The 9,968-nt window shown below is 43.7% G+C and overlaps 1 long non-coding RNA gene across 1 annotated transcript in view; it reads right to left on the bottom strand.

Annotated features, from left to right (window-relative positions):
* Nucleotides 1-3,854: 3,854 nt before the first annotated feature.
* Nucleotides 3,855-9,968, bottom strand: part of LOC125944763 (uncharacterized) — a 66,033-nt gene continuing 59,919 nt past the window's right edge. Inside the window, exon 4 of the long non-coding RNA XR_007466470.1 lies at nucleotides 3,855-7,013. This is a non-coding gene — a long non-coding RNA (uncharacterized LOC125944763). The remainder of the gene's footprint in view (nucleotides 7,014-9,968) is intronic.

Below are 9,968 nucleotides of genomic sequence, written 5' to 3'. Positions count from 1 at the left end.
ACCTTGGCCAAGAAGGGTTTCCACGTTCCAAGTCACTGCGGCCTCATAGGTAACGAACACGCCGATGACGTTGCCCGGTCAGCTCTTCAAGGCATCGCAGTGCAATTGAAACTTTTCATGCTTGCACAAGATTTCGAGTAACTCGCGTTTTCAAGATAACCGACTGCACCACTTGAACTCTTCGCTTCGGATTTGCATCCAATCTAGAGTCTGTCTACGCGAGGTTACCCTCCTTTGTTGGCTGTCGCTAAGAGTGGCATTTACGAAGCATTTTGCCTTCAGCATTGGAAGGGTCAATAGTGCTACGAGTGATGACTGTTCGCGAGGAGAGCCTTAAACATGTTGTGCGTGACTATTCTCTCGACAGTGTACAAAGAAGATCACTCGCGGCTGCGCTAGTTCACATTGGTCACAGACCAGCGTCAGAACAAACTATTTGGAACGACGACCTGATAAGCCATCGGATTAAAGGGTAACAAAATCATTGAAACAATTCCTTTCATGGCTTGACGCAACACTATGTCGGCTGTGGGTAGGAATAGCCTTCACTAACTCCTACAACTATCGTATTGGAGTGGTGGACTCACCCATGTGCGGTAAGTGCACATATGCCACTGTTCTCACTTCGACAATCAACACCAGACTCTCCAGTGTGCCTTGAACAGATTGGACGATAGGCCATTTACGGAAGCAAAGGTATGGGAGCCTGGCCTCACAGCTCATCAGCCCCGAAAGCCATTCGAGCTCTTTTTCAGCACCTGAAGGCGATAGACGTGTGTCAGGCTGTAGACATGCTGCACCTAGCTTACTGCAAGTGAAAGTGCGATCAACACCCGTGTCTTCTCTCTCTCTTTCACTCCCTCCTGCCCCTCCCCACGTGTAGGGTAGCAAACTGGACAAACTCTGGTTAATCTCCCTGCCTTTCCTTCCTCCCTTCGCTCTCTCTTGAGGACAAAAACCTGCACAAGCCGCTTTAGTATTAATTGGTGGCAATTGTTATCCTCTGCTGTGACCGCCTGCGGTGATCACGAGCGGCTCTGATCGTGTGCCTGCGCTCTGTTGTGTGCGTATCTCTCTATTTTCTTTTCATCTTATTATTTCCCTCTATCCTGGCTCCCATGTGTATGGTGCAAACCGGATTTTCTGTTCTCGTTAGTCTTCTTGCTTTTATTTCGTCTCTCTCACGTATTGACATTGTACTATGCATGTTTCTATAGAATACGTGTCATTTTGTGATGGACAGAAAAAAATAAAAAGATATATATATATATATATATATATATATATATATATTATTCATGCTACAGCCGCACCTCTATACATATTGTGCAAAACCTTGAAGAAAGAAAATAGGTGCGAGTGCTATGGGAGTTACTGCGGCTTTCTTACTCCTCTGCATGCGGCTTTTTCGGTGGATGCCGCAGTACCGTAGGCGTGTTTTGCCTCGTGTTCCGCGGTCTCACAGCGCCACGATACGATGAGGCAATCTATACACATCGGAACGAATGATCTTCGGCGGTGAGCGCCTGTCCCGAGGAGCACGCACTCGGCGTGTCCTAGCGGTGCCGGGGTCGTCTTCTGCCGGGGCTCCTGATAAACACTCGGATAAATATTTGAACAAGGCTCGGTTTCCCAAGACCAACAGTCTCCGATGATGAGCAGGCTCCGCTTATCTTTGGCTGTATTTCTTGACTGGCTACGGCCAATTGTTTTGATGTGGCTGTTGACAAGCACCGTCCTGTAAGTTCCTCTGCCATTCCCTCACCGCCTTCCCCCTCCCCCCACCTGGGACGAAAATTACGCTGTCTGGTCGTCTGGTTTACGGCTTTGTGTATCTGTAAAGGTACTATCGTGCACGAGGCAGCCGTAGATAAGGCCGGAACTCGTGAGTAAGCTTGCCTGTGGTGCTACGAAAGCTGAGGTGGCGAACGCGAAAAAACAGAAGCAAAAAGACAAAAACAAAGCAATCGTCAGTGTTTGCAACTACGGACGTCGCCTGTTGGACCACTGCTATACTGCCGTGTTTCCTACCACGCGCAGCGCACCACAACAGGCCGCGTCCACCACATGATTCCCGAGCGTGATCCAGCCACGAAAGCACGGTGGTGGACCAGCGGTTAATCGTGGGCGATCATTGTTTCCCATTGCCTCTTTTTCGTCTGCAGCGTGGATAACTCATCCTCAGGACGGCAATTCTTTTGTACCTGGCTACTCAGTGCGAAAAACAAAGTCTAAGCATCCATCCTTATTTGCTCGTTATTTGCGTTAATTGCGCGTTAGCACTTTACATGCTTTACGGGAAAGTAGGATGCGAAAGGTTGTTATCTCTACCCCCTGGTCGAGGATTGGTGTTAATCTACGTAGTCTGTTTATAACAAACTCTTGGGCCTTGACAAGCCTATATATAGTGTTTTATGAGAAGCCTATATATAGTGTCCTTGAATTTTGTTTGCATGTTCGCATTTATTATAAGGGAGGATGCGTCATTACTGTAGAATGGTTTAAATGCTATGCGGTGTCTTCAATGTTAGACTAAACGTTGACCTCCAAACCTGCTGGAATATACACCTGTTCGCATAACTTTCTTGGTGATATAAAGAACCTGGAGTTATACCAAGGACCTTAAAGCGCCGGTGTAAAGTACAGCCTCCCGCATTTTTAACTATATCGCGCGAGAACACCATAATGTGGTCGTACGTCGTCCCGAAGGGAACATCGCATTAGACGACTCTTGCCCAGGAGAGTGCCTAGTGCAGTTGAGAGCACTTCTGCCGGTCTCGCTGATTATAGCCGCTTAAGGTGGTGGTCCCACTCCGGTGGCACGAGCCCCCCGTTTTCAGTACTTTTGGAGTAACCGGGGCGGCTCTTCTACTTAGGATATAAATTTGTAGGATATACCATAAAAATCTTCATTCTTGTAGATTCCAACTATATGTAATATAAGAAAATTGATTAATGTGATTTAGAAATAAATGTTCAAGAACAAGCATGAGATACATGGTTTTTGCGAACTGTGTCTCACTTGTGACCATATTTAGAAGAAACTACCGCACTTACTGCATTGCGGCTTGCTCTGTAGCTTTAGGACATATTTATCTAGTTCCTAGAAGTTGCAAAACAATTTTAGAACGTAAAATTTCATTCATGTACCTTTATTAATTTTAAACCGCAGCTTCGTAGCTTTACTACCTTCCCGCAAACATGGGAAAAAATAAAACCAGAATTTTAAATATTGCCTAATTTCGGCCGCATTATTAGGAAAACTAATAAAGTTACAGGAATGAAATTTTGCGTCCTAAATGGAAATTTCTTGAACTCAACTTTATCCAAAATTTAGCTTCCTTGAGCATGTAGTTGCCGGGCTGTTTACAACAGAAGATTGCAATATTTGGCAATTTTCAAAAGCAGATTATCTAAAAAGTAAAAATTCAAAATTATTTTGCTACGTCTAGGAACTACAAAAATATGTCCTAAAGCTACAGAGCAAGCCGCAATGCAGTAAGTGCGGTAGTTTCTTCTAAATATGGTCACAAGTGAGACACAGTTCGCAAAAACCATGTATCTCATGCTTGTTCTTGAATATTTATTTTTAAATCACATCAATCAATTTCTTTATATTATATATAGTTGAAATCTACAAGAATTAAACTTTTTTATAGTTTATACGACAACTTCATATCCTAGGTAGAAGAGCCGCCACAGTTGCTCCAAAAGTACTGAAAACGGGGGGGCTCGTGCCGCCGGAGTGGGACCGCCACCTTAAAGGAGCTAAAACGACGCGTGATGGACGCTCGCGCGATATACCTAAATTCGGGAGGCTGTACATTGTAAACCGTGGCTGCATTTGTATTCATACACCAAGAACCAGCCTGCCAGTCCTGCCCAGTTCTCTCCGACAAGACTGCACATGTACTCGAACGGCCGGGAAGGATGATCTGCAGATAAAACTGCAAATAATGCGATCTCGTATTTTGCGCTGTAGCGCGCGCGGGTTCCTATCATGGTTCCAGTTCGCGCGCGCGTGCCTGTGCGTGCCGTTACCTTTCAACGAAAACGCCGACGCCTTTGGCTTATCGTTGCTGTCCGAGTTTTACTGTACTGCTCTCCGATCACACCTTTTGCTTTCCGCAAGTGCAGCCAGAGACATGCTTGGATTGTAGACGGTGCATGCCTTACTAATTGCGCAAAAGACAGCCATGTTGGCAATTTTAACATTGTCGTTAGTGCTTCACGCGTTGGTGATTCCATATAACCCGAGTTATCATGCTCGACGCATTACGATCCCAGTACTGAGAATTTTCCCTTTCATAGGAAAGCATGGGTATTGTTAGGTATATCTGAATGAAGTCCTTGAATCAAAAAGCAAACAAACCAATTTTGGATTACTATAATGTACACTTTATTGTGGTGCCGTGAAAAACAAGATGCGTCTACTATAATGTACAATTTGTTTTTGTGCCGGGAAAAACGAGATGCGTCGTTATTGTTTCCGCATTTTAGGCAGTCTTAGGCAGAACTGATTTAACAATAAAATTAATTGGTACTTGGATGACGAAAAAGCTGTCATGGCCTTTAGAAAAATGCCTATTTAGACCTGAAGCCACAAACAGCATGATGTCGACGTCGATAGGTCAGCATATCCTTGAGGATATAGACATACAAAACTTTGTGAAGAGCGCTAATTTTTATCGCGCGGTTCTACAGTGCGCATTTTCTGAGGCGTTTAAACCGGTCTCTGGATGGAATCAGATCCTAGCATACTTGTCAAGATAAATATAAATCTCAAGGGGCGAATTGACAAATATTCTCATTTGTAAGAGCAGTTTTATACTGGCAGGCCGCCTATGTCAATACCCCGATTGACTGACAGCTCCTCTTACGAACAGTTCTTGTATGATCACTTTTTGTTTTAATATGGGCCCACAGTCCGTACGTATGCGCGATCCTTCACGTTCGGATGGGTAAGGAGTCGCAACGGAATTGACCGTAAGTCAGTATCAGAACAACGTTCATCAGTTTTTTAACTAATCCATATGTGAAGAAAACACATATGTCGACAGCTGTATGCTGAATGGAATATAGTATTCACCCTAAGTTACGAGATCCAATGCTTGCTAATGCAAATTTCTATGGATTTTATGATGACTTCTTGCAGTCATGGTAGGATCTCTTTGCAGTAAAGGCATCCTATCAGAGTGAAAGCTTGTACCTTAAACGTTGCAAATAATGACAGGAAAAGGAATGAAAGATAAAAGTTTGCATAGTTTTTTTTTATTCTCTGCGACCATAGGCTGAGAATCAGCATAACTGTGACCTCAGTTATGTATAAAGCACGTGAAACGTTCAGTTTTTAGGCGATGTGCATGTATCAACTTTTGCAGAGCAGAGCGCATGGTTTACTTCTGTTTTTCTTTATTGGCACGTGTGCAGTGTTCTAACTCTGTTTCTTTAAGGAAGCTGTACAAAAAGTTTCGAGCGATCGAGTGGCACAATGGCGATAGGTCATCATCACTGTGCTCTACTTCACTGCTCAAAGAATGGACAGGAAACATTCCTTATGCGGTAAGCCATCTTGTCAGCTCCTTCCTCCTACGCACAGCGAGCCTTGACACTATGCAACAAGAGAACACCTTCGCAGACTGCGTGACAGTGCCCACAGAAACGGTTCTGTTTTGTGTGTGCGTGTGTGTGTGATTTTCTTTTCTTTCTTTCCTTCTTTTACTTTTACTTGTTTTTTCTCTCTCTCTCCTTTCGCATCTCTTTACCCTTCCCCCAGTACAGGGTAGCCAACCGGAGATAACCTCTGGTTAAACTCCCTGTCTTTCCTTTACCTTTTTTCTCTCTCTCCCCCAGTAGTTCCGCATGAAAATGCACACAGAAAAAGTTATCTCTGCTAGGACCCAAGGGCTCCTGGCCACCATCTAAGGGAGGGGAGATAAACTCCTCTTACACTTGCCGTTTACAATAAAAGTTGTTTTCTCTCTCTCTCTCTCTCTCTGCGTGTCCTTCCTCCTGTGTCAGCGAGTGGTTTGAAGAGGAACTTCACGAATGTTTTTGTCCCAAAATGATATTAGTAAAAGTCGTGTCGATGGAAGTGTGACTTATGCCAGCGCCATATTTCTAACAAAAAATTTCGCAAATATAAGCCATTCCAATGCCTTATCATGAACAGCTGCTCTCTGGCGCAATCATCACGTGACGGCGCGTGCTCTTTTCTCCCCTTTTATTTATCGGTGAGGACCATCGCTCGGTAAGAGAAAAGCTAACAGATGTACCTGATTACAATGGTTCATTGAGAAATCATACGTTACCATGCTGCTAGTATCTAAATAAATGCAACATTGTTGATTGCCGGTTGAGTGTATCTGACCGGTAATATTTGGCCCATATTCTCGCTTCGACTGTAGTGATATTGCACAGTGCACTTTCCGATTACTTGTGTGCTTGCATTTTCAGCGCAAAAAGGTTCAGCAACTTGTTGGTGCGGCGTACTGTGAGAGCGACTTAAAAATGTACATTAGCACTTGCCGCAGACGAGCATTTACTTTGGCATTTTCTCGCAGGCTCTCTTGCCGGAGGGATAAGACAGGTAGCAGAGATGGAAGGAAGACATCTATAGAACACCACGCTGTCTTGTGTGTAGCAACGATATTCACACCACGAGTAGACAGCGTTTGCCACTTTCATCTGTGACCAGAGCCACGATGACTGTCTCGACTGTCGTCACTGTGCCAGCAAAGAACTTGCTCACAATCTCCTTTCGTCACAGGTGCGAGGGAGTTCCAGGAGGAGTATTGGAAGGTAGCACAGGTCGCGGAGTGTAGGGGGGAGGGGGACTCCAGCGGGCGGCCGAGCCGGGGACAGGAGCGGCCTTGGCCAACCGGAACATTTCGTCCTGGGCACTTCGGCAGGCTGCGCAGAGCAAGATCTCGCGCGAGTGTAGGTCACCCACTGGAGGCCGCGGGTAGCGGCCCGCTCTCGCAGCAAGCGTTGCCACCTGGAAGAACGTGAGCCTGGAAATGGAGAGATGGAAGGGTCGCTATGGGAACGGTTCTGGTTTCGCAAGGTGTATCACGTACTAAAGAGGATCCGGGCGTTAACAAAACAGGAGCTAAAATTGAAAGAGCGGCACTCGACTGAACGGTGTCCGCACACTGCCGATGTCAACAAAGGCCATTCACTCGCGAGCCCTTAATATGCACGAACGGCTTTCTGAACTGGGGTCTTGGGACACGATTCACAAAGCTTTTGGCTCATAAAAACGGCTTGACATCGGTCGGCGTGTTTGCTATCGCAATTAACCACCACGGGCTCTTACGAACCACTCTTACGTGAATAGCGGCGTTCTGAATTCCGACCTTGATGCGCGAGGACAAATGTGCAGTGAGGTTTCTGGAGGCATTGTCGTGGAGTCAAGTACTCTCTCAAGTAATGGCGCAAGATAAAATTTCTGCTTAGAAAGATCTAGGTCTCGAAAAGATGCACTCGACAGCGCACTTTCTGAATCTGTCTCGTTATTACGGAGCATTTTCTTTGCCTGAAAAAAAAAGAAGGATAAGTGCTGGGGGAACGTGATATTCAGTCACTGGAGCACAGTGAAGGGCTTGTAGTAATTAAGCACCACGTCGTGCAAAGAGGCTCCATTAACGCCATTCATTATCATTAGAACTTGAAATAGGTTTCAAATGCTTAGAGTAACTTGGAAATGCTCCGCATTCATATAGTGCAACCGGCTACTTAAGTGCTTGAAAGCAAGACCTTTGTGGTAACTATACGTAGCTTTTCCCATGCCTGGTAAGGGAGGCAACTATGTACACGAACAGCACGCACGTACTGTACAATCATGCAATATAGTACACAGATATTTGCAAACAGGAGGAGGAACAGGAGGAGTGTCGCTTGCTGCGGCTGGACCTAGCCTTTCAATAACTACCAGTGACTGCTCCGTCCAAGCACCGCTTATCCTGAGCAGTAGGGTCTAAAAATTGTCACAGTACGTATGGTAACACAACACATCCACTAACACAACACATCTGGTAAGTAACAAAAGGGCACCTAGTAACAGAATAAAAGATAAATGTGCCAGGACGAACTTAAACTGGGGCCCAACAGAGTGCGTACTATCTATCCCCGGTGAAAGGTGAACTGTAGTCTGTGTGAGGGTATTTGCAGGCACTCCCCGTCAAATGTAATGAATGCACTGTACGCTTCTCGGAACATTTCAGAGAAATACGTGACCAAATCGTTCTTTCCTGCGCTATGCTGTGTACATTGCTTCTTTGACTATATTGCCTTCAAAGCTGAACAATCTCCGTTGAACACATATAAATGAATAGTAAAACGTTAAACACACAAACGAACAAACAAGCAAGCAATCAAGCAAGCAAAAACAAACAAACAAACAAACAAAATAGGCAAGGTAGAGACAAATGCACGGGCGCGTTGCTTTTAACAGTGCTATTTTCTGTGTAGCAAGCACTAGTCACGCATTATAGTCATAAAAAAATAAAAGGGTCTAACTACAAAAAACCACTTAGTATCGCGTTAAGTGCAACGATAACTCTGTGATCCCGGGGGAAACCTAGAACATATTTTTTGTTCGACACACAAAATACAAGGAAAAGGGGGCCAATACTGCTACTGTGAACAGAAGACTCCCAATCAAACGAATTGAGAGACATTGAGGCCAGAGAAAGCCTAGGGGAAGTGAATTGTTATGTTTATTTGAAATGTAGAAATTAAAATTGCGGCAGAACCCATCCCACGATGGGTGTCAACGGAAATTTTATTTATTTATTTATTTATTTATTTATTTATTTATTTATTTATTTATTTATTTATTTATTTATACTGCAGGCCAACATACTGGCCCATGCAGGAGGGGCAATACAGTTGACAAGAAATGACAAAAAATAGACAAAAATAGGAAAATTTAAACAGTGCATGAAAAGGATGCAGCCCATGGCCACGTTATAAAATCAAAATGTAATATGTCACTACAAGAAAAAGAACCGCACATTTGAATTTATACGTGAATGAAAAAAAAAGCTGTGCCAACAACAATCGGGCACTAGACATAACTAAATACACGGAATTTCACATAAATAAACGAGAAAATAGGTACAAATACTGCTTATGGTTGTAATAATTAATGTGACAAATAGTTTTCTAACTCATTTGTGAAGTTCGCTGATTGTAGTACATCAACAGGGAGGGAATTCCATTCGTTTATAGTACGCGGATAAAAACTATTCATGTGAGATTTTGTTTTAGCAAATACTGGCGTAAGGGAAAGGTTGTGTCTATGTCTTGTTGTTCGAGCATTAAGAGGCGTTACATAAGGAGGCAATTGAAGCCCGATTTTTCCATTTATGATGTTATGTAAAAACTGGAGACGACTAACTTTACGCCTGTGTTCTAGTGAACTGATTTTATTTCTAAGCATTAGTAGGGACGGGGAATCCTCTGTTTTATATTTTCCAAAGATAAATCTAACGGCCTTCTTTTGTACACGTTCCAAACTCATGATGTCCTTCTTGGTATGAGGATCCCATACAACCGCCGCGTATTCAAGTTTCGATCGCACGAATGTGTTATATGCTAAAATTTTGGTGTTTACCGGTGCCTTTTTAAGTTTTCTTTTCAAGAACCATAATTTGCGCAAAGCTGCTGAACATGTAAGGGAAATATGGTCTGACCAGGAGAATCCGTTAGTGAATGTGACGCCTAAGTATTTGTATTTTTACACATCAGTTATTTTTGTATCGTTTAGAACATAAGAAAATATACTAGGTTCCTTTTTCCGTGTTACTCGCAGCAAGACTGTTTTATGTACATTTATTTCCATGCCCCAAAGTTTACACCAATCGGAAATTGCAATAACTGACTTCTGCAAGCATGCGTGATCGTTCCGTGAAGCTATTTTTTTAAATATGACACAGTCATCTGCAAATAAATTAACATGCACA

Source organism: Dermacentor silvarum, chromosome 1 (genome assembly GCF_013339745.2).
Source record: "Dermacentor silvarum isolate Dsil-2018 chromosome 1, BIME_Dsil_1.4, whole genome shotgun sequence".
NCBI lineage: Eukaryota > Metazoa > Arthropoda > Arachnida > Ixodida > Ixodidae > Dermacentor > Dermacentor silvarum.
Note: the sequence above shows the minus strand (reverse complement) of the source record. Positions and strands in the feature narration are given on the sequence as shown.